Below are 25,008 nucleotides of genomic sequence, written 5' to 3' on the forward strand. Positions count from 1 at the left end.
CCCTTTAAATTTCTTAATATCAACCTTCCCACAGACCTTATCTTTTCTTTATCCCTCCCCTTCCATCCCCATATTCCCAGCCCTAACCATGCCTCAGCCTCTGTGCTTGTTTAAAGTCTCTTACATCTACAGCAATGTCTCCTTGGTTTGCTGCCTGACTGTGGACTATTTCCAGTGTGTTAGTATGTCAAAGACTGTGCTCGGGTCAGGGTCAGGAATGAAGGATATGGCGCTGATTGCTCTGCCTGTGAGGCACGTTTGGAAATTTGATGTGACCTGCTCCTGGTTCAGAAATAGACTCAGTTTTAGGACCACACTTACCCCTGGACAGGATTTGAGAGGGGTTAAAACAGTACAACATTGACCCATCACCCCCCCCCCCCCCCCCAATCCTCACCAGGCCTCAGACCAGAGTTCTAGCCAAAATCCCTCCAGCAACAGCATCCTCCTCTGCCACTCCAGATTCCTCTTCTTCACTGCAGACCAATGGCTAATGCAGAGGCAAGCCAGCATCTGGATCTCAACACCTTCATCAGGTAGTGGAACAGGACTTCAGAAGAAAAAAAATATTGTTTAAGCTGATTCCCCCACAGAAACAAATAGGCTAAATATTTGTTGCATAAGAAGTTAATACCACTTTTCTACAATTTGACTTCATTAATTCATTCTATCCTCACTGATAGTAAAGTATTGCTCCCCCTTGTGAAATAGAATTTGAGTTCCAGCCTCCATTGTCGCTTCAAGGTGTCTTCGTTCAGTGGGCAGACCTTTGTTACTTTTGGCTAGACTTTTGCAGAAACTAGTTTTGCTGGTTTCTTTCTTTTTCCTGCCAATGACTTCCAAATTAAATCTACCAGTTATTTAACATGCAATAACAGCAATGATTATCATCTTAAGATAACAATATCACATCCTCAATCCAAATAGGTATAAACGTGTTCAGTGACGATTTGAAGTTTCTTTGAGGACTGAAGCTTGAACTTGGAAAGGATACATAATTATTCACAGTGAGGATCCATCTGCAGTAAATCCCTTCAAATGTTCAAGAATTGTCTAAAACAGGGATTTTGATTCCTTTGATGTGGCATATGGGACTTCTCAGTTAAAATGAGAAAATAAAGTTTCTTAAACTCCTGTGATCATTAATAGCTTCCTCTTGTGTCACATGGAGAAGGTATTAAACTTCATCACGTTCAATTATGTCAAGCTGTTCAGCAACAGAATGTATACCTGCTGCTTTCATTACATCTTGTGAACCATTAAAGGGTTTGATTGTACCAATGGATGCATCACAATTTCAATTCACAATAGCTGAATTCAAATGGATAATAATTCAAATTCGATTAGTAGACCGGTAATCGTTATTCTGCAGCTTTTAAAATCTAAAGGGTTTCATTAATTCTCTGAACCAATAGTTGATTCAACTAATTTCATGTAAGTGTAACATAATTGAGTATGATTCAATATGAATTAAAAATAAATTTAAGTACCATGTTTGAATACCATGTTACTGGAAAAAAATGTACTTTTTCTATGAAATTTAAAACATAATAAAAATCCAATTTAGTTTCTATGGCAAGTTAGTTTGCATTTTTTCTTAATAATTTGTATACATAGCTTACACAGTGCCTTGAAAAAGTATTCAGCCTCCAACCCGTTGTTTGCATAAATGAGTATTACAACCAGAGAAGTTGTTCAATTTAACTGAGAATTTTTATTTGTGAATCACATGCTCCTTTATTTGTGCCCAAAAAAACAGGGAAAATTATAAAGCATGAAAGGCTAAAATTTCAAGAACGGTAATGTCAGCAGTTCAAAAGTATTCATCCTCCTCTGCTCAGTACTTAGTTGAACAACCTTTCACAGCTTTTACAGCCAGTAGTTTGGTTGGATAAATCTTTATTAGCTTTGCACAATGTGATGGAGAAAAATTTGCCCATTTCTCCTCATAAAATCGCTCAAGCTGTGCCAGGTTAGTTGGAGAGCAGTGGTAGACACCAATCCTGAGGTCTTGTCAGAGATGTTTGATTGGCCCAGGACTCTGACTGAGCCACTCAGGGACTTCAACTGTCTTCATTTAAAGCCACTCTATAATTGTTCTGGTAGCGTGCTTTGGGTCATTGTCCTGCTGAAAGATGAACTTCCTCCCTCGTTTAAGCTTTTTGGCAGAAGCTAACTGGTTTTTATACAGGATCAAGACGTACAAAAAAGCTGGATGAACTCAGCAGGTCGGGTAGCATCTGTTGAAAGGAGCAGTCTACGTTTTGGGTCAAGACTCTTCGTCAGGACTAAAGAAGGAGGGGGTAGGGGCCCTATAAGGAAGGTGAGGGGAGGGTGAAAAACCAATCAGAGGAAAGATCAAGGGGTGGGGGAGGGGAAGCAGGGAGGGGATAGGCAGGAGAGGTGAAGAAGGAGACTAAGGGGAAAGCACTATGGGTAATAGAAGAAGGCAGAGTCTTGAGAGGTGATAGGCAGCTAGAAGAGGAGACAGAGTGAAGGTGGGATGGGGGAAGGGAGAGGGAAGGAATTACCAGAAGGTGGAGAATTCAATGTTCATACCAAGGGGCTGGAGACTACCCAGATAGTATATGAGGTGTTGCTCCTCCAACCTGAGTTTGGCCTCATCATGGCAGTACAGGAGGCCATGTATGGACATATCCGAATGGGAATGTGAAGGAGAGTTGAAGTGAGTGGCAACCGGGAGATCCTGTCTGTTGTAGTGGACGGAGCGTAGGTGCTCGACGAAGCCATCCCCCAATCTGTGTCGGGTCTCGCCGATGTAGAGGAGGCCGTACCAGGAGCACCGATGCAATAGATGACCCCAACAGACTCACAAGTGAAGTGTTGCCTCACCTGGAAGGACTGTTTGGGGCCCTGAATGGTGGTAAGAAATGAGGTGTAGGGACAGGTGTAGACCGGGTCTCTTCCCCCATCCCACCTTCACTCTGTCTCCTCTTCTAGCTGCCTATCACCTCTCATGACTCTGCCTTCTTCTACTACCCATAGTGCTTTCCCCTTAGATTCTTTCTTCACTCTCCCTGCTTCTCCTCCCCCACACCTTGATCTTTCCTCTGAGTGGTTTTCCACCCTCCCCCCACCTTCTTTATAGGGCCCCCACCCCCTCCTTCTTTAGTCCTGACGAAGTGTCTCGACCCGAAACGTTGACTGCTCCTTTCAATGGATGCTGCCCGACCTGCTGAGTTCATCCAGCTTTTTTGTACTTCTTGATTTGACCACAGCATCTGAAGTGTACTTTGTTTTTATCCAGGATCTCTCTGTATTTAGCAGCATTCACCTTCCCATCAATCCTACCCAGATTTCCAATCCCTGCTGCTAAAAAGCATCCCCATAGCACGATGCTGCCTCCACCAGACTTTACAGTAGGGATGGTGTTACCTGGCTGATGCACAGTATTAGATTTACCTACACATACAGTTTAGTGTTAAGGCCAAGTAGTTCACCTTTAGTCTCTTCCAAACACAGGACCTTCGTCTACATCTTTACAGTATCTTCTAAGTTTTTATGAGCAAGAATATGCTTTTTTTTCAGCCAAGGCTTCATCCTTGCCACTCTTCCATAAATACTTTTTTTTGTGAAGGCCTTAAATATTGTAATGGTTCTTTAAGGTTGTTATAGCTGGGGCAGGTAAGCTCCCACTACCTATTTTATGCTCTCTATGGCATGCACCTCAAATAGCCTCTGACAACCAAGTCTAGCTACTGGCCTTCGCATGTGGCTTAGCTACTAAGCCCAGTGGAAACTCTTCTGCTGACAGGAGAAAGGGAAAGGTGGATTACCACTGCCTTAAACCCAGTCGCTTCAGGCAGATGGAGCTTGTCAGCTCATCTTGGAGAAGAAAAACTCTGACCTCAAACTTATGCTGCCTTGTGGCTATCCTCACTCATGGGAAGGCTTCGGGAGTAAACCTCGAGTGAAAAATCCAGAGCTGGGGTCCCTAAGGCAGTCCTACATTAAGCTCAATGCTGACTGGCAACTGTGACACTGCTGGTACCAAACTGTATCGGTCTCTGCCGCTCCTTTGGGTTCATGAGAGACAGGGACTTTGTTACATGAGCAAACGCCTGCTTTCCACATCACCGCCCAGGCTTGCTGTATCTAGATAGCTTGGAAGCAATATCCTTGGTCAACTCTGACTGATGGAGGCCTTCCCCTCACCTCACAGAGACTGAGGAGCCATGATGTTCATCTCCAGTTGCAGCCTTCTGCAGCTTACTCAGAATGACTATTGGCGTCACAGTAACTTCTCACAAAATTGGGGTGGGGTGGGGGGGTGACATGACCTAGGCAGTATAGCTGTGGTTTCATTTTCTGTCATATTTTCATGATGGATTGCCCTGAGCTCCAGTGCTTTTGAGATGGTCTTGTACCTTTCCCCAGATTAGTTCTTCTCTGTTATCATTTCCCAAACTTGCCTTGAATGCTCTTTGGTTTGGTCACTTGAAAATCTACCATAATGTTGGACCTTACAGAGAGAAGGGTTACTTACAGAATTCTCATTGGAAACAGGTGATCCATTGTCAACAAATTGGTTGGAAAAGTAATATATTGCTACTGAGGAAAATTAGTATAATAATTACAAAGGGGATGAATACTTTTTCAATCTCACAATTTTGGTTTTTAATTTTTAGTAAATTATTGACAGGTTTTGGATTTGTTCTTTTGATTTGACACAATGCACAATATTTTGTGGATTAGCTCAAAAATCCTACTTCAATATATTATAAATTTAGAAAACGAGACAATGAAGTGTGAAAATATTTGTGCTGGTGGCTGAACACTTTTTCAAGGCACTGTATTCCATCCACCCTTATACTTCACAGGTTAGGTGTATGCATTTCGTACAGCACGTAATAAAAACTTGTGGCTGCAGTAAGCAACAAAGTACAGTTAAATGTGGTTATTCAACGTTTTTCGAAAGTACAGAGTTTTGCAGGAAACCTTCATTGAAAAACAGCTTGCGAAGCTAAACCTTATCATCTGATCTACAATAATCTGCAGTCCTCATTTTCTTTTGTGTAGAAACAGCTGAGCATTGTAGTAGGGACATTGCATTTTCCTCCCACTCCTTCCTCCCATGATACTGATTAAACATAACAGTAAGGTTTATCAGAATTGCTCTTAAACCACATTCACCTCCGTTGAGTTTTTACGAGTGCATTGACACAGCAACAATTTCATTAAAAATATCAATTTCATCTCTGTACTGAGAACATGTGAAGGACAAATGCAGAGTTATGAGCTATCGATTTCCAAGAACATGATTTGTTGCTTCCATCTGCTTCATTGAACAACAGCACAAAAAAAAGAGTCTCTGAATACTGCAAATCATTCTCAGCTGAACTAAAAGTGCATAAAGCATTCTGCTCAGCAATAAATGCTTAACATCATTTACATATTGGGTCTGTTTGGTTAATTTGAGTTGTCAATATGGTTCCAGTTTAAAAGATAAATTATGCTCATGGAAATCATTCAGTTAAAAAGCAACACAGTGGAGGGGAAAATTCGAAACCATTGTTGATCAAGTGTAACATTGTCTTTCAGTTACTGGAAGTAAAGATGCTTTAATGTTCATTTGATTTCAAGAAGAAAAATGAACAGCTTCAGAATTTAAAAGAAACAAATAAACATCCTTCATTTCAGTGAGCAATGTCATTTTTATTGCGAGGCATCTGTGCTTTGACACTGATAAAGTAAGAAAACCAGTCAGCAAAAGCGAGAACTGCAAGGGTAATACATGTATAACAATCATTCCTATGTGCTTGTGGTCTCCACTTTGTTACAGATGAGACTTAGGGCTCTTTTCTGAAAGATGTGATTTTTACACAATCTCCATGGTTTTAAAGCAGCATCTGACCGTGGCATTCTGATTTACACTTGCCACCATTCCTGATTTCTGATAGTTTCCTACCTTTTTCTTCTTGGATTTAATTCCAGTTTTTCAATCGAAAAAAAATATAATAACTTTTAATGGAATGTCGAGCTCCATTTGAGAAGGAAATTGCATATCATAGGAAGGAAGAATAAGATAAAGAAATTGCAGGTACAAGAGATTATGCAGATGCTGGAAATCTTGAACAACACACACAGAATGCTGCAGGAACTCAGCAGACCAGGCAGCATCTATGGAAAGGAATAAAGTGTCGCTCTTTTGGGTCAAGATCCTTCATCAGGACTCAATTCATAAACTGCAAGGACTCAGAGAAAACTAGAAGCCATGTCAAGCTCTACATAAATACAAGTTTTACGATATCTTCATACACCTGAGACAGAAGAGATTCTACAGATGTTAGAAATCTTGAGCAACACACACAAAATGCTGGAGGAGCTCAGTAGGTTAGGCAGCCTCTGTGGAGGGAAGTAAACATTTGCCATAATAGTCAAAATTGTAGGTTATGTGTTTGGTAAATGCAGATTTAAACGTGACAGTAATTTTTGCTTCTTGCTCTCTGTATTTCGTTCCCACAATAGTTTGACTTTGTTAAATGGAATCATAAATGAGGATGCACCAGGGAAATATATAAATGACAGAAATATGTCTGTGAAGGAAAACCAATAGGTCAGAATGATGTTTTCTTTGATACATTGTCAGTTGTATGTCATTCAATAACAACAACCCATTTGACAAACACCCGAACATTTTGTTTCCTCATGTTCATCCATTTTGCTATATTAAATATTATTTTTACAGGGGCTCCTATTAATAATCTGACACATGTTCTAACAGCTACAAAAAATGGCCAACTGCTTTAGGAATCTCCATCAATTCTTTTCTCGGACATTGCATTTTACTGCTTTGTGAAGTACTCATACTTGAACACATTTCAAATTCCATTCTCCTTTTCCATTCGTGTACTGAGCATTCCCGTCATCATTCCCTTGTGCAAAGGAATATTTCTGATGGTCCTTTGGCTCCAGCAGAAAAAGTTGTCTCAGTGTTGTAGTTTTTTTGTTGCCATTCCTGCCCTTGTTGAGTGGGCCATTACCCAAGTGACCCACAAGCTTTCACACGACTACTTCTGAAGAATTTGGAAAAGATGGAAATTCCCAGGTCAGGTGAATTCATAGTAGGAGCATTTTGTCACTCACATGTGGAATTTTTGCACTCCGTACAAGCAATCCGGTATTCCCTCCTGTTAAAAAAACATTTTAATGATAAGGGCTTTCCATGATAAATGGGTGCCACTTCACATTCACCTTTTAAATAGACAATAGACAATAGACAGTAGGTGCAGTAGCAGGCCATTCGGCCCTTCTAGCCAGCACCGCCATTCACTATGATCATGGCTAATCATACACAATCAGTACCCTGTTCCTGCCCTCTCCCCATATCCCTTGACCCCGCTATCTATAAGAGCTCTATCTAACTCTCTCTTGAATGCATCCGGAGACTTGGCCTCCACTGCCTTCTGGGGCAGAGCATTCCACATATCCACCGCTCTCTGGGTGAAAAAGTTTTTCTGCATCTCTGTTCTAAATGGCCTACACCTTATTCTTAAACTGTGGCCTCTAGTTCTGGACTCACCCATCAGTGGGAACATGCTTCCTGCCTCCAGTGTGTCCAATCCCTTAATAATCTTATATGTTTCAATCAGATCCCCTCTCATCCTTTTAAATTCCAGTGTATACAAGCCCAGTCACTCCAATCTTTCAACATATGACAGTCCCACCATTCTGGGAATAGCAAGAATGTCCTCCCTCAATAGCAAGTTTGTCCTTCCTCAAATTTGGAGACCAAAACTGCACACAATACTCCAGGTGGGGTCTCACTGGGGCCCTGTACAGCTGCAGAAGGACCTCTTTACTCCTATGCTCAATTCCTCTTGTTATAAAGGCCAGCATGCCATTAGCTTTCTTTACTGCCTGCTGTACCTGCATGCTTGCTTTCATTGACTGATGTACAAGAACACCTAAATCTAACTTGACTCCATTTAGATAGTAATCTGCCTTCCTGTGCTTGTCACCAAAGTGGATAACCACACATTTATTCACATTAAACTGCATCTACCATACATTTGCCCACTCACCCAACCTGTCCAAGTCACCCTGCATTTTCATAACATCCTCCTGACATTTCACACTGCCACCCAGCTTTGTGTCATTGGCAAATTTGCTAATGTTACTTTTAATCCCTTCATCTAAATCATTAATGTATATTGTAAACAGCTGCAGTCCCAGCACCGAACCCTGTGGTACCCCACTGATCACAGCCTGCCATTCCAAAAGGGACCCGTTAATTGCTATTCTTTGTTTCCTGTCAGTCAGCCAATTTTCAATCCATGTCAGTACTCTGCCCCCAATACTAGATGCCCTAATTTTGCCTACTAATCTCCTATGTGGGACTTTATCAAAAGCTTTCTGGAAGTCCAGGTACACTACATCCATTGGCTCTCCCTTATCCATTTTCATAGTTACATCCTCAAAAAACTCCTGAAGATTAGACAAGCATGATTTTCCCTTCACAAATCCATGCTGACTCGGACTGATCCTTCTACTGCTATCCAAATGTGTCATAATTTCCTTTTTTGTAATTGACTCCAGCATCTTTCCCACCACTGACGTCAGGCTAACTGGTCTATAATTCCCTGTTTTTTCTCTCCCTCCTTTCTTGGAAAGTGGGACAACATTAGCCACCCTCCAATCAGTAGGAACTGTTCCTGAATCTATAGAACATTGGAAAATGACTACCAATGCGTCCACGATTTTTAGAGCCACCTCTTTAAGTACCCTGGGATGCAGACCATCAGGTCCCAGGGACTTATCAGCCTTCAGACTCAACAGTCTATCCAACACTGTTACTTGCCTAATATAAAGTTCCTCCAGTTCATCCTTTACCCTAGTTCCTTTGGCCACTATTACATCTGGGAGATTGTTTGTGTCTTCCCTAGTGAAGACAGATCCAAAGTACCCGTTCAACTCGTCTGCCATTTCCTTGTTCCCCATAATAAATTCACCCGTTTCTGTCTTCAATGGCCCAATTTTGGTCTTAACTATTTTTTTGCTATTCACATACCTAAAGAAGCTTTTACTACCCTCCTTTATATTCTTGGCTAGTTTACCTTCGTACCTCATTTTTTCTTGGTGTATTGCCTTTTTTTGTTATCTTCTGTTGCTCTTTAAAAGCTTCCCAGTCCTCCGGTTTCCCGTTCATCTTTGCTATGTTATACTTCTTCTCTTTTATTTTTATACTGCCCTTTACTTCCTTTGTCAGCCACGGTTGCCCCTTACTCCCCTTAGGATCTTTCTTCCTATTTGGAATGAATCGATCCTGCACCTTCTGCATTATTCCCAGAAATACCTGCCATTGTTGTTCCACTGTCTTCCCTGCTAGGGTATTGTTCCATTGAACTTTGGCCAGCTCCTCCCTGATAGCTCCATAGTTCCCTTTGTTCAACTGTAATACTGATACATCTGATTTTCCCTTCTCCTTCTCAAACTGTAGGATAAAACATCATATTATGGTCACTACCTCCTAATGGTTCCTTTACCTCGAGGTCCCTGATCCAATCCGGTTCGTTGCACAACACTAAATCTAGAATTGCCTTCTCCCTGGTAGGCTCCAGTACCAGCTGTTCTAAGAATCCATCTCGGAGGCACTCCACAAACTCCCTTTCTTGGGGTCCAGTACCATTCTGATTCTCCCAGTCTACCTGCATGTTGAAATCCCCCATGACAACTGTATTATTACCTTTGCGACATGCCAATTTTAAGTCATTCAACTTACATCCAGACTGCTGTTTGGGGGCCTGTAGATAACTCCCATTAGGGTCTTTCTACCCTTGGAATTTCTCAGTTTTTACTTAGTGGATCCTACAGATATGCTGTATCTCCCAGACTGGTGCAGTCTCTGGAATATTTTGCAGGTTATATGATCATGCTGTGATATATTTCAAACATGGGTCATGAACTCCTTCAGCTTGAGCGAACACTGAGCTTTAAAAAACTGGTTTTTAGAGTTTTGAGTTCAGATCTCTCTAGCTGAGACTCTCTGATTCCATGGAGGAATATCACTCTCCATTTCCATTCTGATTCACATTCTAAGATATGCAATGTGACTCTCCCTGTGACAACCCTACTGACTAACTAGCCATATGGAGCATGAATATTTCTGCAATGCTCCTACCATCTCAAAATAATATGGAGTCACTTGGGAGTTACTGAAGTTGCACAAATCTAGGCAAACAGACAGTATTCTATCATACTTTGGATCTGTGCCTTTTGGATGGTGAAATGTACTTTGTGTGTCGCAAAGCTGGTCAGTTGCTGCAGAGTAGACTAGTTCTTACAGCAATGGTATTTATGTTGCTGTTTTAATTAAGTTTCTGGTTAATGGCGACTCACAGCTCTGAGACCACGGCTTCCATGGCACTGTTCTACAAAAATCTTTGCATTTTGCATCTCTTGTTTTAAACCTGACTCAAGAAAGCTTAATGCTGCTAGTAAATACAATTTGAAAAACAAACGTTATGAGGCCATAAGATACAGGAGCAGAATTAGGCTATTTCATCATGGCTGATCCATTCTTCCTCAGCCCCAGTCTTCTGCCCTCTCCCCGTATCCCCACATGCCCTGACTAATCAAGAATCGATCAACCTCTGCCTTAAATCTACATCAAAACTTGGCCTCCACAGTTGTCTATCCAACAAATTCCACAGATTCACCACTCTCTGGCTAAAGAAATTCCTTCTCATCTGCATTCTTGTGGTAAACCTGGACACGCCCCCTGCCGATTGCTCCTGTGGCTCCTCCCACAGACCCCTGGATAAAGGTGATTGTGTCACTGCTCCTCCCACAGTCATCCAGCATGGACGTGCTCCATTTTACTGCTAATAAAAGCCTTTCAGTATCTACTGTACTTCTAGTCTTTTGGAGTTATTAATAGTACATCAGTTCTAAAAGGACGTCCCTCTATTCTGAGTCTGTGACCTCTGGTCTTAGACTCTCCCACCATAGGAATCATCCTCTCCTCATCCACTCTATCAAGGTGTTCCACCATTTGATTGGTTTCCATTAGGGGATCACCCCACATTCTTCTGAATTCCAGTGAATACAGGCCCCGAACCATCAAACGTTTCTCATATGACAAGCCATTCAATCCTTGAATAATTTTCATGAACCTCCTTTGAAACCTCTCCAGTTTTGCCACATCCTTTCCAAGGTAAGGAGCCCAAAACTGCTTACAATGTTCAGCTGATGCCTCACCAGTGCTTTATCAGCCTCAATATTACAGTTTTGCTTTTATATTTTAGTCCTCTTGAAATAAGTGCTAACATCACATTTGCCTTCCTCACCACAGACTCAACCTGCAAACTAACCTTTTGTGATTCCTGCACAAAGACTCCCAGGTCCCTTTGTGCCTCAGATTTTTGTATTTTCATTCCATTTAATAAATAGTCAACCTTCTCATTTCTTCTACCAAAATGCATGACCATACACTTCCTGACATTGTATTCCATCTGCCACACCTTTGCCCACTCTCCTAATCTACCAAAGCCCTTCTGTAGCCTCTCTACTTCATCAAAACTACTTGTCCCTCCATTGATCTTCATATCGTCTACAAACTTTTCAACAAAACTATATCACGTAACAGCAATTGTTCCCAAAACAGACCACAGTTGAACACCACTAGTCACCGGCAGCTAACCAGAAAAGTCTCCCTTTATTCCCATTGTTTGCCTCCCGCCAATCAGCTACATCTTTACCCATGCTTAAATCTTTCTATAATGCCATGGGCTCATAGCTTGTTAAGTAGCCTCACATGTGGCACCTTGTCAAAGGCCTTCTGAAAATCCAACTACACAACATTAACTGATTCTCCTTTGTCTATCTTGCTTGTTATTTCTTCAAAGAATTCCAACAGATTTGTCAGACAATATTTTCCCTTGAGGAAACCATGCTGACTGTGGCCTATTTTATTATGTGCCTCCAAGTATGCTGAAACCACGTCCTTAATCGACTCCAACTTCTTCTCAACCACTGAGGTCCAGCTAACTGGCCTATAATTTCATTTCTTCTGACTCTCTCTTCTTGAAGATAGAGTGATGTTAGTAATCCTCCTGTCTTCTGGAACCATTTCGGAATCTAGTGATTTGTGAAAGATCATTATTAATGTTGCTACAATCTCGTCAGCCATCTCTTTCAGAATCCCAGAGCATTCTGGTCCACATGACTTATCTACCTTCAGATCGTTCATTTTCACAAGTACCTTCTCCATAGTAATGTTTATTTCACACACTTCATGACCTCTGACATCTGGATCATCCGCAATACTGCTAATGTCTTCCACAGTGAAGACTGATTCAAAATACATATTCAGTTTGTCTACCATTTCCTTGTTCACCTTTACTACCTCTCCAGCATTGTTTTCCACCAGTCCAACATCCAGTCTCAATTCTCTTTTGCACTTTATGTATCTGAAGAACCTTTTGGCTATCCTCTTTAATATTATTGGCTATTATATTATGCTTCATTTAAAATGTCTAGCTGAATTTGAGTGCCTAGCTGAAACAAGGACATCATTATACAGGATTCTCAGCTCACCATATCAGTTTGTAGCATCATACCAGCTCAAGTGCTTGGTCCATTTGGCAGGTGCTACCACAATTGCGCCAACTGGCAATATCAAAATCAGTGTTGGCCTTTCTGTCCACTTCCACTGGCCTTAGAGTTATTTGCAGTGTTGCAGGGCCTTTACAATACAACTACAATTGGTTTTCAGTGAAACATAGGTGCTGTCAAATAATCTCAATGGACAGAAATTTTTAGTTAGTGCAATGGCAACTTATCACTAAACTGCCTTGAGTAACACAGGCACACAATAACTTTTCCTGAATTTCCACGATCCATTTGATACTCCCAACACCCTCCCAGAAGTGCTGTAGAGATGGCAATAAGGAATTTTATTATTTTTAATCCCAGAGATATTAAGAGTAAAAGAACTTTCTAATTGCATCTTATTGAGATTTGTTAACTTGTAGGGGTTTTCCTTTCATGGTACGAAAATGGTGCAGCTACCTCCTTAGTATCTTATCAACTGGTACATGTCTGATTCAAACCTGAATGGAATCATCGTTATTTTCACAGTCATGAGAACTTAAAAGCATAAACAAAGGAGCATGAATAAGCTATCTGGGTCTTCGATCCTGCTTCACCATTCAGTAAGGTTATGCTGATCTGGCTGTGGACTCTGATCTGCACACCTGCCCTTTCCCCATAACACTTCGTTCCTCTAGAATCGTAGAATCACAGAAAAGTACAGATCCCAAACAGGCCCTTTAGCCCATTTAATCTATGCTGAATAATTTTAACTGCCTACTCCCATTCACCTGCACTGGGACATAGCACTCTATACGCCTACTATCCATGTACCTATCCAAACCTCTTTTAAACATTGAAACCATGGTTGCGTGCACCTTTTGCACTAGCAGCTTATTCCATACTCTCCCAACCTGCTGGGTGAAGAAGTTTGCCCTTGTTCCCCTTAAACTTTTCACCTTCTACCCTCAACCCATGACCTGTAGTTGTAGTCCCACTCAACCTCAGTGGAAAAAGCCTGCTTGCATTTACCCTATCTATACCCCTCATAACTTTGTATACCTCTATCAAACCTCCCCAAGAAATATAATCCTTACCTATTCAATCTTTCCTTATAACTCTGGTCCTCCAGCCCCAGCAACATCCTTGTACATTTTCACTGTACTCTTTCAAGATTATTTACGTCTTTCTTGCTGGTAGGTGACTGAAACTGCATGCAGTATCTCAGACAACTTCAATACAATATCTTATCTCCTATATTCTATACTTGGATTTATGAACGCCAATGTGCCAAAAGCTTTCTTTATGACCTTATCAACCTGTGACACCACCTTCAATGAATTATGGACCTGTATTCCCACATCCCTTTGTTCTACCACACTCCTCCATACCTGACCATTCACTGTGTAAGACCTATCCTGGGTGCTCCTACTGAAGTGCAACACCTCACATTTGTCTGCATTCAGTTCCATATGCCTTTCTTCAGCTGGTCCAGATCCCACTGCAAGCCCTGCTAGTCCTCCTAGCTGTCCCCTACATCCCAATCTTGGTATTATCCGTAGATTTGCTATCCAGCTAACCATATTATCATTGAGATTGTTGATATAGATGGCAAACAACAATAGGCCTAGCACTGATCCCTGTGGCACTGTACTAGTCACAGGCCTCCAATCAGAGAGGCAATCATCTGCTACCTCTCTCTGGCTTCTCCCACAAAGCCAGTGTCTAATCAAAGTTGCTACCTCATCTTGAATGCCAAACAACTGATCCTTTCTGACCAATCTCCCATGCGGGACCTTGTCAACATCCACTGCCTTGACTTCATCAATGTTGCAAGTGACTTCCTTGAAAATCTCTATAGGATTGATTAGACATCCCCACCATACAGTTTTGTTATCTACCTGCAGGAAAGATGGAAATATGGTTGAAAGAATATAGAGAAACTTTACAAGGATGTTGCCAGTTCTGAATCTTTATTAAAACAGCTGAAGATGAGTGTGTCTGCACAAAATCATTTAGGGTTTACCCCAACAGAAACCCTGGCCTGGATGAACCATGAAATCTGGAATTTGCTGAGAGCTGAATCAGAGGCATTCAAGTTTGAAGTTCAAGAATGCTATAAGATATTCAGGTATGATCTCTGGAAAGCCATTACGTGGGTGAAGTGGAGATTTCAGACAAAACTGAAATCAATTTGGGATGCTCGGTGGCCGTGGCAGGATTTGAATGCCTTAACCTCTTACGAAGTTAAATCTTGTGTCATAGGGGACAGCAGAGCTTTGCTTCCAGATGAGCTCAATGCTTCTATGCTCGCTTTAACAACCAGAAAAGTGAGGAACCATCGCACACACCCATATCTCCCAGATATCTGAAGATGATGTGTGGGCTGACTTCAAGAGAGTGAATCCAAGGAAAACATCTGGTCTTCATCAAGTACCTGGCCAAGTACTGGAGACCAGTGCTGACCAGCTAGCTGATGTGTTCACGGATATCTTCAACCTCTCGCTCCAGCAGTGTGTGGTATCTTCCTCGTTCAAACAGGGTCAATCAGATGCCCTGGTAGACTGTGTAATGTGCCTCAATGACTATCGCTCGGAGGCTCTTACATCCACAGCAATTAAGTGTTTTCAGAGGCTGGTGTTGAAGCATTATCAGCTCCTGTCTGAGTAGCAACTTGGATTCGCACCATTTTGCCTACTGTAGCAACAGGTCCATAGCAGATGCCATCTCATTGTCTCTTTACACAAGTCTGGAACATTTGGACAACAAAGGTACATACATCAGGATGCTTCTTATATCTCAGCATTCAATATTATCATCCAATGAAAACTAATCAAGACCTGGGCCTCAATACCCCCTCGTACAATTGGATCCTGGATTTCCTCACTTGTGGACCCAGTCAGTCCGGATTAGCAAAACCATCTCCTCCACAATCTCCATCAGCACAGGAGCACCACAGAGATGTGTGCTTAGCCCCCTGCTCTATTCACTTAACATCAATGACTCTGAGTCTAAGTAGAGCTCCACCACCATATACAAGTTCACTGATGACATCACTGTTGAGGGCCTTATCAATGGGGGTGATGAATGAGAATACAGGAGGGAGATTGAAAATTTGGCTGAGTGGTGTCATGACAACATCCTGTCACTCAATGTCAATCAGACCAAGGAGGGGGAAATCAGAGGTCCATGAGCCATTAAGACCATAAGGAGCAGAAGTAGGCCATTCGACTCATCGTCTGCTCTGTCATTCAATCGTGGGCTGATCCAAATCTTCCAGTAATCTCCACTCCCCTGCTTTCACCCATACCCTTTGATGCCCTGGCTAATCAAGAACCTATCTATCTCTGCCTTAAATACACCCAATGACTTGGCCTTCACAGCCGCTCGTGGCAACGTTCCACAGATTTACCACCCTCTGACTAAAGTAATTTCTTCGCATCTCAGTTCTAAAAGGATGTCCTTCAGTCCTGAAGTTGTGCCTTCCTGTCCTAGAATTCCCTACCATGGGAAATAACTTTGCCATATCTAATCTGTTCAGGCCTTTTAACATTTGGAATGTTTCTATGAGGTCCCCTCTCATTCTCCTGAACTCCATGGAATACAGCCCAAGAACTGCCAGATGTTCCTCATATGGTAACCTTTCATTCCTGGAATCATTCTCGTGAACCTTCTCTGAACCCTCTCCAATGTCAGTATATCCTTTCTAAAATAAGGAGCCCAAACCTGCACACAATACTCCAAGTATTCATTGGAGGATCAGAGGTGAAGAAGGTTAGTAATTTTAAATTCCTGGGTGTCACCATCTCAGAGGACCTGTCCTGGACCCATTATATAAGTCTAATTGCAAAGATAGCACAACAGCACCTCTACTTCCTCAGGAGTCTGCATGGATTAGACATGTCATCAAAAACTTCAGCAAACTTCTACAAATGTGTGGTGGAAAGTGCACTGACTGGCTGCATTTTGGTCTGGTATGGGAACACCAATGCCTTTGAGTGGAAAATCCTACAAAAGGTAGAGGATTCAGCCCAGTACATCATGGGTATAACCCTCTCAACCATTGAGCACATCTACATGTAATATTGCTGTAGAAAAGTAACATCCATCATCAGAGATCCTCACCACCCAGGTCATGTTCTTTTCTCACTGCTGCCATTAAGTAGAAGATACAGGAGCCTCAGGACTTGCACCACCAGGTTCAAGAACAGTTGCTACTTCTCAACCATCATTTTGTTCCCATAACCAAAGATCTCATTTTAAGGGCTATTTATCTTGCTATTTCATGCTCTCATTATTTATTGCTATTTATTTAAAATTGCATTTGCATTATTTTCACTGTTTACAGTTACTGTTCTATAGATTTGTTAATTATACCCGCAGGACAAAGAATCTCAGGGTTGTGTATGGAGACATGTCACTAAGAATGATTTAAAATCTCTGCGAGGCCCCAGCAATTTCTGCACTTACCTCCTGTAGGAAACACCTTGTCAGGCCTTGGGGATTTATCAACCCTAATTTATCTTAAGGCAGCAAACACCTCCTCTGCTGTATAGAGTCCAATAAGTTGATGTGTTTTGCCTTCCTTATATAGACTCTGTGTCTATCTCCTGAGCAAATGCAGATGCAAAAGAAAAAGCATCTTTAATATCTCTCCCATCTCTTTTGGCTCTGTGCACAGATTACCTTTCTGATTTTCCAGAGGACTAGTTTTGTCACATGCAAACATATCTGTAGAATCCCTTAGGATTCTCTTTCACCTTGTCAGCTAAGGCAACCTCATACCTTCTTTTAGCCCTCTTGATTTCCTTCTTAAGTGCTTGCTTGCATTTCTTATACTCCATAAGCACCTCATTTGTTCCTACCTGCCTATATCTGCAATGCATCTCCATTGTTTTCCTAACCAGGGCCTCAATATTTCTTGAAAACCAAGGTTCCCTACACCTGTTATCTTTAGCTTTTATTCTGATAGGCATATACAAGCTTTGTACTCTCAAATTTCATTTTTGAAGGCCTCCCACATACCAAGTACAGTTTTGCAAGAAATCAACTTGTCCCAACCATACTTTCCAGATCCTTTCTGATATCATCAAAATTGGCCTTTCTCCAATTTAGAATGTCAACTCGCAGACCAGACGTATTTTTTTTGCTTATTTACTTTGAAAGTAATGGCATTGTGATCACTAGATGCCAAGTGTCTCCCTACATAAACTTTAGTCACCTGCCCTATCTCATTCTCTAATGGGAGATCAAGTATTGCACCCTCTGTCATTGGGACTTCAATGCACTGATTAAGAAAACTTTCCGGAAAACATTTGATACACTCTATCCCATCTAGTTACTTTACAGTATGAAAATCCCAGTCAATATGTGGAAAGTTAAAATCAGCTACTAAAAGAGCCTTATGTTACTTGCAATAGTCTGTGATCTCTCTACAAATGTGTTGCTCTAAATCCTTCGGGGTGTTGGGTGGTCTGTAATATAATCCATTAATGTGATCATACCTGTCTTCTTACTCAGTTACACCCATAATGTCTCAGTAAACGAGCTCTTCAGTCTGTTCTGACTGAGCATTGCGAGACATTCTCCATGACTAGTAACACCACCCCTCCTCCTTTAATCCCTCCCACTCTACTGCACCTAAAACAACGGAACCCCAGAACAGTGAGGTGCCAGCCCGGACCCTCCTGCAACCAAGTCTCCCTAATGGCTACAGTACCATAATTCCATGTGTTGATCCATGCCCTGAGCTCATCTGCCTTTCCTACGATACTTCTTGCATTGAAATATAGGTAGCTCAGAACCAATTGCACCCTGCTCAACCTTTTGAATCCTGACTTTGTCAGAGGACTTAACATCTGTCTCCACAACCTCTCTCCACTATCAGTTCTGGCACTCTGGCTCCCATCCCCCTGCAACTCTAGTTTTACCTCCTCCTCCCCATGTCTATGATACAACATTTTATCTAATAGTATATAAAACAAAGTTAATAAGGTTGTCTCTACTGCTTTCCTGCCTGGACAGAAAATTCCACACAGATACAACTTGTACTTCTCTTCAACTCCATCCCAAGTCTTCTCTCCCAAATCTTGAGGCTCTGTCCCCTAGTTGTAGACTTACCTACAAACAGAAACAGCTTTCCTGGCTCTATCTTATTTTTCTTATCTACTCAGTGACCACATTATTAGGTGCCTCCTGTACCTAATAAACTGGCCTCTGAGGGTATGCTTGTAGTGTCCTGCTGCTGTGGACCATCAACAAGTTTGAACTTGTTGTGCATTCAGAGATCTCTTCTGCACATCACTGTTGTAACATGTGGTTATATGAGTTACTGTTGCCTTCCTGTCAGCTTGAACAAGTCTGGCATTCCCCCCTAACCTCTCTCATTAGCAAGGTGTTACACCCATAAAACTGTCGTTCACTGAGTGTTTTGTTCTTTTTTGCACCGTCCTTCGTAAACTCCGGAGACTGTTGTGCATGGAAATTCCGGAAGATCAGCAAAATCTGAGATACTCAAAGCACCCTGATTGGCACTGGCAAACATTCCATGGGCAAAGACACTTAGATCATATTTCTTCCTCATACTGACATTTGGTCTAAGAAGCTGCAGCATAACCACCCTATTCTTAAATTAATTCCCTCTAGCAATGAAAGCCAGTGTTCTATTTGTCTTCTTAATATCCCATTGCACCTATAAGCCAACCTTCCGTGATTCATGTACAAGTCTGTCTGCACAACAGCACACGGCAGTCTTTCACCATTTAGATAATAGTCTGAACGATTTCTCTTCCAAAGTGGATGAGTTTGCATACACCATCATCTGCCAGACACTTGCCCACTCACTTGAGCTGTCTTTATTCCTCTGCTAACGCCTTGCACAGTTTGCTTCACCACTCAAGGTAGTGTCACCAGCAGACATAGATGCACTCAGTTCCCCCTTCTAAATATTTAATGCATATTGGGAACAGTTGCAGGCCCCACACCAACACTTGTAGTACTTTGCTCATCACTGATTGTTAACCAGAGGAACACTCATTTATCCCAAATCTCTCCCTTCAGTTGGTTAACCAATCCTCTATCCATGCCAATATACTATTCCAACTCCATGCACCTTTGTCTTATGGATAGGTCTTTTTTGCGGCACCTTATTGACACCTTCTGGAAATCCGAGTATATAACATTCATCTGTTCCCCCCTCCTCTATCCACTGTGCTCACTATACACTCAAAGAACCTGCCCTTTCAGAATTCATGTTGTGTCTGCCTGATGGTACTACCAGTATCCAGATAATCTGCTATTTCTTGCTTAATGTCAGCTTCAAGATTTTTTTCTCAACTACAGATTCTAAGCTTTTTCTTAATAGAGCCATGGAGTCATAGAAAATGACTGTACCAATACAGGCCCTTCAGCCCATTGGATCTGTGTGGAACCATTTAAACTACCTACTCTCATCAACCTGCACATGGACCTGTGCATAGTTCCACATACTCCTACCATCCATGCACCTATCAAAACTTATCTTGAATGCATGGTAATAGCAAAAACAGGAGAGAGTAAGTGGAATACAAAATAAACTGTGACTAGACTAAATTTAATTTGGAGCTGATCCATTGTCAACATCCATATAATCAGCAGTATCATAAGTGAAAATAGAAGACATCTCATAATGATACTCATTTTAGTTTTGGTCAGGTTATAATCCAAATTGAATCAGTTGTCCCTAGGTGGATTAACACTCTACTCATGTAATTTTGATGGCAGTGTACTCGATTATCTCACCTTATCTCTAACCAGAACAAGACTTCACCAGCTGTAATTAATGGCACACTGTAATCCTATTCCCTAAAGCAACATGAATACTCTGTTGCTGCAATCAGTTCTCTCCAATGAATACTGCAACAATTCCTGATCGAAACAAACATAATTGTTTAGACTTGAGATTCTGCCTTTACATATTTTAATTTCCCATATCATTGCAAACAGCTGAATAATAATTTATATAATGAAGGGCAACATTCTGAGTTGGTTTCTGAAATGTGCCCAAAGCATATGTTATTGGAGCCTATCTACGCAATCGTGGCAGAATAATATAAAAAAATAGACTGAATGGTTTCTATCTCATTGTTTTATTCGTAGCCACTTTCCCTAATGCATAATTAAAATACTTTAAGAGAAATGTGTTAATTAGTAGCAGGCTTTCTTCATTTACATTAACCAACATGAGGATTTTTAAGAGCCTAAACCCCAAAGTAAGCATTTGATGTTGTTTCTCCAGGCGAGCCATAAATCTATTCTTAGAATTTTCTTACAGCAAGGTAAACAAAACACTTGTCTCTTAACGCTGTATGAATCAAATCTATTTCTTGTAGGCTGATGAGGCAATGTACCAGCCCAGACAAGAAAATAGCCTTTACAGTGATGCAGTGCTCAGGTCCATGTCAGTTCACGTTGAACATAATTGCTGAGAGTTTAAGCAGGGGGTTCCATGGAGTTATGCCATACAGTGGGAGATATTGAATGTCGCTGAGTGTTATTTTCAGTTTAGTTCTGGCCAGCATCTCAATCAGGATTTTATATTATCATGACAAAATGAAGGATGGAAATACAAAACTTAATAAGAGAAATGGCATAAATTGACCCTTTTTCCTTCCAAACTGCATCAATATGGTCGTCTGGAAGTTAATGTAGATTTTGCCACAATTATCAGTCATCACTGTGGCTAGAGAATTGACAAGCATGTGAACCAAACCTAAATTTGTCCAGAGCAAGACCAGAAGTAGGTCACGCACCTTTTTGGTTTGATAGACAGATGGGATTATGCATATACAGGTGGCACCCGTTTTTCGAACGTTCCCTTCACGACAGCTTGCTGTTACAGAAGACCTACATTAGTACCTGATTTCGCTAACCAAAGAGGATTTTCGCTTTTATGAAAAAAAAAACGACACCCACTTTATACGTGTGTTTACCCCGAGAAAGACCACTATGACCGTGAAGCCTTGTGCCGGCAGTTATGTGCGCATGCGTGTACGTGCCGATTATTTTCTCCAAATTGATTTCAGCTCGCTGTCTTCCCAGTTTTGATAAGTGAAACTACGCCGTACATAAAGTATTTCTATTTTATATAGGCTGTATATTTATTATATCATTCCTGCTTTTACTATATGTTCATGTTATTTTAGGTTTTATGTGCTAGTTGGTATGATTTGGTAGGTTATTTTTTGGGTCTGGGAATGCTCAAAAATTTTTCCCATATAAATTAATGGGAAAAATAATTTTACGAATGCTTTACAACATTTTGGCTTACAAACGGTTTCATAGGAACGCTATCCCCTTCAGATAGAGGGGGAAACCTATATCCATCTTAAGCTGAATTTGCTGTTCATAGAATTTTAGGATTAATGTTATAGATACTGATGCATTTGAATTTTACACCAAGAAAGGGAGTTGTTAGAAATGTGATCGTGTGATTCTCAATCATTGTCACTATCCACTTAAACCATATGCCAATTGTATTTTCATGGTCATCCTCAATTTAGAAACCTCTTGTACTCCATTCTCTCTAAGAATTAAAATGAGGCCAAGTAGCAACCAAGTAGCAGTTCAATCTTTAAGGCGTCTTCACTGATAAACTACATTACTGGACCTATCAATGGGTGAATCCCAAGCCTGTTCATTTATATGCAGAAATCTGTTGGATCCAATGATCTTAGTTCAGAGGATCTTCAGGTGTCAAGAATGAAGCATAAACTTAGCAATTACTGCTGTTTGATTTAGTGTTACCAAGAATAAAGAACAAAGAAAAAGAAGTTATGGTCATCTCATACGCAGATAGAGATAACAACATTCCAGTGATAACAATGAACCTGCTGTATAAAATAGCCAGATTCTAGTGGCATGATATCTAGTGCATAAAATCTAAGAAGCTTCTAGAAAAATACAGAATCACATACATTACTCACTGAACAAGTACAGGTATATGGATCACTATACAAAAATTATAAGCAAGCATAGGAAAGTTCATCTACAATGCAAAGAAGAGAAAAATAACAACTTTACATCCTAATCCAACACTTCTCAGATACAAATATCTTATTTTCCAGCTGATTTTTAAGATGAGGTTTGGAAAGGTTTGGGAAAGGAAGATTTCAACATTTAATTTTTTGATGGAAGTAAAGGATGGACAATGTTAGTGAATAAGGGGCCTACAACTATGACTTTACAAGCAACTGCTTGTGCTAGAAATTGCAGAATAAATCCATTTATACCTTCACATATACAATATATTTTTAAAAATGTTTTACTCACTATTGTGATACAGGCCGCAACTTTCATGGACAGGATGCATATCTTATTCAATGGACTTTTAATAATATATAGCTGTTTAGTCAAGTGACACTGTAAGAATTGAAAAAAAACTCTTTCTTCTGAAGGAGATTTTCTTGAGTGGTTGAACAGAGAACATAAAAAGAAACAGCACCCAGAGGAACAGGGTCTTTGGCCCACACTGACTATGGTGCCAATTTAAACTAATCTAATCTATATTCACACTGTCTTTACCCATTATCTCCTGCCTGTCCATGTGCCTGTCTAAATGTAACTTAAACTTTGCTGTCACATCTACTTCCACCACTTTCTGGGTAAAAATCAGGCATTGTGAATTATTATCACATGCACTGAGAAACAGTGAGAAACTTTTGTTTGTATATGCCATCCAGACAAATCAGTTCATACAGAATTGTATCAAAATAGTACAAAAGGTAAAACAAAAAGAATATAAACTATAGTGTTACAGTTGGAGAGAAATTTCAGTGTAAGTTGGCAAATAAAGTATACGGGCTGTGATGAGATAGACTGAGAGATCAAGATTCATCTCTGTGGTAAACTACGTGTGCCTGTCTGGACACGCCCCTCTGCTGACTGCTCCTGTGGCTCCTCCCACAGACCCCTGTATAAAGGCGATCAGAGCCTGGGCCCGGCCCTCAGTCTCCAGGATGTAGTATGGTGGTCACTCACTGCTGGTTCCTTCTTCCAGTCAATAAAAGCCGATATCTCGCCTTTACGTCTCAGAGTGAGTTATTGATTGTGCATCAATTTTATTGACTGGAAGTTTTAAAACATGGAAACCGTTTTACGTCTGGACAGATTGGATTTGGACCCTCAAGACCCTGAAGCAGCTCTTGCCTTTGAACTCTGGCTTGCATGCTTCGTGCGACTGACCCTGCCATTATGCACAGAATTCTCCTCTCGAGGGTCACCCCAAAAGTTTATTCAATTATCAGAGATCTGTCAACCTATGATGGGGCACTGGACGCCCTCAAAAGACAGTACCTGTGGCCGGTGAACACCATCTACGCAAGACATCGCTTAGCTACCCAGCGACAGCGGCCTGGCGAATCGAGCGCCGAGTTTCTCCGAGCACTACAGACACTCGTCTGAACTTGTGACTGCAAGACGTTCACGGCTGAACAGCATGCGGAGCTGCTAGTACGAGACGCCTTTGTGACAGGACTGAGGTCAGTGTACGTGCGCCAGCGGCAGCTGGAAAAAGCCAATCTTACCTTACGCTCGGTGATCGAGACGGCCAACACTCTGGAAGCTGCTCTGCACAATGCTGATGCTGTCCAGCCGCGCGATTCCCCGCCGGTTCCGTGGACGACTCAGACCCCGCCACCGCCGGTTCCCGCGAGCGAATTAGCCAACGCCGCTGCCAGTCGCGATTCCACGAGCTCCCTGAACTCGACCACAGCTGCAGCCCATCAGAAGCCCGTGCTGTGTTATTTCTGTGGAGTCGGTAAACATCCCCGAAAACGCTGCTGGGCGCGAGAAGCGACCTGCTTCAGCTGCGGAAAGCGGGGCCATTTCGCCATGGTCTGTAAGTCTAAACTACGAGCGGAGTGCAGCGCTGCGGGTGAGACATGGGGGCCGCCATCTTGCATGCCCGGATGTGGGCAGCCATCTTTGTCGGCGTCAGCATGCCCCGCCCCCGACCCTCTGATGCTTACTGGGTACCCCGGATGTGGGCAGCCATCTTTGTCTGCATCTGCATGCCCTGCCCCCGACCCACCGATGCTTACCGGGTACCCCGACGGCTCAACTCTGGCCACTGTAACCCTCTTTATTTTTCAATCTTTTTATTAAGTTTCATATATAAAAAAAATATAACATAACATAATATTGAGTAGGTTATAAATACACTAGGCTTGAAGTTAAATTAGTAATAAGATATCAATATCTTATTGAGATATCAGCAAGGAACATCATAAAATAATCAATCAAACCTGTATTAATTGTATATAAAAAAGGATAACCACAAAAAGAGAGAAAAAAATACAAGAAAAAATGTATATTGAAATAAAACCATAAACCTAAACTAACATGGGCAATAATAATAGTTTATATATACATGATAGTGTCAAGAACTCCGGAACTCCATACCAGAACAAGGATAAAAAG

The sequence above is a fragment of the Hypanus sabinus genome, chromosome 14, assembly GCF_030144855.1.
Source record: "Hypanus sabinus isolate sHypSab1 chromosome 14, sHypSab1.hap1, whole genome shotgun sequence".
Lineage (NCBI taxonomy): Eukaryota > Metazoa > Chordata > Chondrichthyes > Myliobatiformes > Dasyatidae > Hypanus > Hypanus sabinus.